Source organism: Lontra canadensis, unplaced genomic scaffold (genome assembly GCF_010015895.1).
Source record: "Lontra canadensis isolate GAN:19392208 unplaced genomic scaffold, GSC_riverotter_1.0 scaffold96, whole genome shotgun sequence".
NCBI classification, from domain to species: domain Eukaryota; kingdom Metazoa; phylum Chordata; class Mammalia; order Carnivora; family Mustelidae; genus Lontra; species Lontra canadensis.
This window is the reverse complement of record NW_022631090.1, coordinates 3,677,181-3,682,228: the sequence shown is the minus strand read 5'-3', so window position 1 is coordinate 3,682,228 and position 5,048 is coordinate 3,677,181. Positions and strand designations below refer to the sequence as shown.

Below are 5,048 nucleotides of genomic sequence, written 5' to 3'. Positions count from 1 at the left end.
AAATGAGGGGAGAAAGGTATGGTAGACAGTAGCCATTTTTGCCAATTATTCCAGTTCTCAGTCACCCCATTGTTCTGAGTCCATTGTAAGATAGCAAATCCTGCCCCCTCCTTGCACCCAAGGATGGTCAATGAATTGTGAACAGCAGTGATGCCTGTCATTTCCAGTATGATCATTTCACAGCCAGAGTAAGAGCCACTGGGCTATCCTTCCTCTGCCATGGTGATAGGCAGTGGTCCAGGTGATGGAGACTCCATGAACCTTTGTCTGTGAATGAAGATGGAGTGGCACCGAGTTTCTGCTGACTTGCAACTGGCAAGTAGCTGAGTGAGAAATAAACTTCTGTTACTGTATATCACTAAGATTTGGGGTTAGTTTGTTATCACAACATAACATAGCCTATCCTGACTAATACAAAAGGGAAGGATAGCAGGAGTGAGGAATGGCGCCATGGAGGTAAACACAGGCCTAATCATGATTTGCTTCTTAAGCCATGCTAAGAAGTTTATCTTGTGGCATGAGTGGTTGTTTTTCCCTGTTCTGCAGAACGCTTGGTGCCTCAGGGAAAATAAGAGACAGAATATTCAGGGATCCAGCCTTTGACCCTCACTTAAATAAGACATTTTTGCTTTTATCCATCCTTTATTAGGGTTTATTTAAATATTCCATTTTTAAAACAAGGCTTCACTAGCAACGACAACAAAAATGAACAAAAACCTTGGATGAATCATGATTGGACTTGATTTTAGAAAGATTGCTCTAGATCCAGAGACTGGATTGTCAACAGGAAAGACTGGAGGGAAAGAAATAACTTTGGAATCTACTGCAGGAATCCAGATGAGAGAAGAGCTAGACAGGTGGCAGTGAGGATGGAGAGAAGTGAATATTCTTAACAAAATATTTGGGAGATAGAATCCACAGACTTGGTGGCAGATGGTCTCTGAGGGGTTGGTGAGAGAGTGAAAGGCATCAGTGATGACTCCAAGATTTCTGCCTTGGACTGAAGGTCAGTGCCATCCACTGAGATGGGAATCACAGGAGGAGACGCAGGTTCGGGAAGAATCTGATGAACTCATTTCTGAATATGTGGATTGCCCCAGGCTCCTGAAAGAGTCAAGTTGGGAGGACTCGCAGGAAAGAGGTCTGCAGTTCAAGAAGTCCCAGTTCCACTGCTTAGCAGTTCCACCTCCGTGAGCCTGTTTTCTCATCTGTAAAACAGGCTAAAAATATTCAGCTTCATCATGTTGTTGGTTCACATCAAATATAAGAATTTGTGCCAGAAAGTGGTATGGACATTCTAAAATGCCACATAAATCATAAAAAGAATGTACTCCACCATTTCCACTCCTCAGGTCCTGCCCTGCTTCTTGTCTGCAGAGGTATGAGCTCCGGCTCTGACCTCAGCTGCACTCCCTGAGGGATGGTGAGACCCGTGCCATTGCAGACGTGACTGAAGCTGCTCTAAATCCAAAGGCCTACCCCCAACAGATACCCACCTCACCAAGAAACCACTGGACCTTGTCCAGCAGTCATGCAATTACAAGCACCTTCGCAAAGGAACCAGTGAGGCCACCAAACTCCCCAACGGAGGCATCTCTGAGTTGGTGATGACGGCTGCAGGTGATGAGCCCCTGGAGATCATTCTGCGCCATCAGAGAAGGCTCCCACCTGAAGCAGCAGATCCCATCCACTCAGCAGTCCATTGAAAGGCTCTTAGGCTTGGTTAACCAGGTGACCTCTGCCGACGTGGCCTTGAGTCCTCCTCCTGGGTTGTGTATGATATTATTGGCATGTAGTTTCTTCAGCTACTGCCTCTGCATAGATTCTAGTACTGAATCTGGTTTCTGCATGTTTGTATTGTTTTCATTTGGTTTTACAGGCTGTTATCCATATAGTACTCCCCGACCCTACCCCAACCTCCCATTCTCCTCTCCCTCAGCCATCCTATCTCTCTTTTGAAACAATGAATCCAGGCCCCAACAGGTGGAGGCCTGTTGAATGATGACACCATTCAAAGGCAGGGGAGAGCCAGCCAGGATGGAGATCAAGTTCCAGCTTTCAGGCACTAACTTCCTGTTTTGTGGAGGGCATGAAGGGAGTCAACAACATTCACTTTGTAGCCATTATGCCTCCCCTCCAAATTCATTCCATACGTGTCTACTGGCCAGGGGATTATGTATCACTGAGGGAGAAAGCAGGTATTCAGTAAGGTTGTGAGGTGTATGTCCGAGGGTCATTTGCCATTATACCCCTGCTGTTTGCTTTGGTGATGGGATGTTATTCCCCCCACAATCCCAAGTCCCAACCGTGCCTCTGAGCGGGGCAGGGCAGTGCCACAGCAATGGGATGTGCTGTACAATTCTAGAGGCTGTCTGGACGAGTTAGACATGAGGTTGTTGACCTAGGTCTTGAAGTAGTCCAGAGTGGCAAGAAAAAAGAGGGTCAACTGATGCTGGAATGAAGAAGTCTGGGCAAGTCATGGAGACCTGACTATAAGCGAGGGCAGAGATGCCGGAATCTGAGAAGACATCCTCTCTGGTGAATGGAGATGTCTTCAGCAGATACTTGGTATCAGCTCTGAGAGCCCTTAACCCCGTTTCCTGCCACGATATGCGTCAGATGTATATATTCTTTATCACATCAGAAGAACAGTGCTAGCGTGTCATTCTTGTGAGCATCTTAATGAAGAAATATATTCATAATCCCCCCCCCAAAATGGTAATAAGTATTTTCATGGGGAGCAAAATAAATGTAAGGAGGAGGGGAGAGTTGTCAGGGGACATTCAGGAATTCTTTGGCCTGAAGAGAAAGTACAGAGCTTTGTCTGATTCATGGTGGCATCACCCAGGGACTTTCCAATTTCTGGGAAACTTATCCCTACAAAGAAATTATTTCCAGTGGCTTGGTGTCATGGCGATTTAACTGACTTGAGCCAAAAGTAGGGGATTTGGAGGAAGTCTGCCTAATCGTGGGCAGTGGGAAATTGGGCTGGAGCCAATGTAAATGTGGCCGGCTGGGAAATATTTTTGCAGACAGAGAGCATTTAAACAATTTTTTATTGTGGTAAAATATACATAACATAAATTTTACCATTTTAGCCATTTTTTAAGTATACATTTCAGTGGCATTAAGTACATTCACATTGCTGGGTAACCATCACCAATATCCAACTGCAGAACTTTTTCATTATCCTAAACTGAAACCCTGTATTCATTAAACAATTAACTCTTCATTGCCTCCTCTCCCCTGCCTCTGAAAACCACTACCCTACTTCCGGTATCTATAAATTTGACTATTCTAGGAACCTCACATTAGTGGAATCAAATAACGTTTGTCTTTTTGTGTCTTGTTTATTTCACTCAGTATAATGTCTTCAAGGTTCATCCATTTCATAACATGTGTCCAATTCTCATTCCCTTTTAAGGCTGAAAACAAAATCCCATTGTATGTATCTACCACATTTTACTTATCCACTCATCCACTGATTGATACTTGAGCACTTTCCACATTTTGCCTGCTGTGAACATTGATGTACAGATATCTGATCAGATTCTTGCTTTCAATTCTTTGGGGTACATACGTAGAAGTGGAATTGTGGAATCATACAATAATACTATTTTTTTTTGAGGAACCACTATACTATTTTCCACAATGGCTGCCATTTTACATTTTCACCACCAGTACACAGTGGTTCCACTCTCTCCACATCTTTGCCAACACTTGTCATTTTCTGTTTTTTTTTCTTTTAAATAGTCATTCTAATAAATGTGAAGTGGAATCTCATTATGATTTGGCTCACATTTCCCTAATGATTAGTGATATTGGGAATCTTTTCATGTGCTTATTGGACATCTGTATAAATTCTTTAGAGAAATACCCATTGAATTCCTTTCCTGTTTTTTTTTTAAAGATTTGTTTTATTTATTTTTTTAAAAAAGATTTTATTTATTTGACAGACAGAGATCACAAGTAGGCAGAGAGGCAGTTAGAGAGAAAGAGGAGGAAGGAGGCTCCCTGTCAAGCAGAGAGCCTGATGCGGGACTCGATCCCAGGACCCTGAGATCATGACCTGAGCCGAAGGCAGAGGCTTAACCCACTGAGCCACCCAAGCACCCAAGATTTGTTTTATTTATAAGAGAGAAGGAGGAGAGAGAGAACAAGCAGGAGAGGGAGATGGAGAGGGAGGGAGAGTCTCAAGCAGACCCCACACTGAGTGTGGAGCCTGATGCAGGGCTCAATCTCATGACCTGAGCTGAAACCAAGAGTCAGACATTTAACCAATGGAGCCACCCAGGCACCCCTCCTTTGCTTTTTTTTGAGTTGGGTTCCTTATTTTTTGTTGTCGAGTTGGGGATGTTCTTTATATGTTCTGAATAATAACACCTTTTCAGATATAGAATTTGCAAATATTTTCTCTCTATTCATAGGTTACTTTCTTATTCTGTTTAGTATACTTTGTGGCACAAAACTTTTAATTTGGTGAAATCCAATTTATCTAGTTTTTCTTTTGTTGTCTGTGCTTTTGATGTTATAGCCAAGAAATCATTGTCATATCCAATGTCATGAAGCTTTTTCCCTATGTATTCTTCTAAGAGTTTTATAGTTTTAGCTCTTAAGTTTAGTTTTTTGATACATTTCAGTTTTTGTATATGGTGTAAGGTAAACCTTCATCTTCATTTTTTCAGCATATGGATGTCCAGTTTTAGCAGCACCATTAGTTGAAGAGACCATCCTTTCCCCATTAAATGGTCTTCATACCTTTGTCAAAAATCATTTGATCACATATCCCAAGGTTTACTTCTGAGCTATTAGATGCTATTGGTCTGTATGTCCATTCTTGTTCTAGTACCACATTGATAAATCACCATAGCTTTGTAGTAAGTTTTGAAATCAAATATGAGACATCCAACTTTGTCTTTTTAAAAATTATTTTGACTGTTTGGGATCTCTTGAGATTCTATATGAATTTTAGGATGGGATTTTCTATTTATGGACACACATACAATATTGTTGGGATTGCATTGAATCTTTAGATTGCTTTTGAAGAA

At 42.0% G+C, this 5,048-nt stretch overlaps 1 pseudogene; it reads left to right on the top strand.

The window, feature by feature from the left end:
• Positions 1-450: 450 nt before the first annotated feature.
• Positions 451-4,804, top strand: LOC116854901 (annotated as a pseudogene).
• Positions 4,805-5,048: the final 244 nt, after the last annotated feature.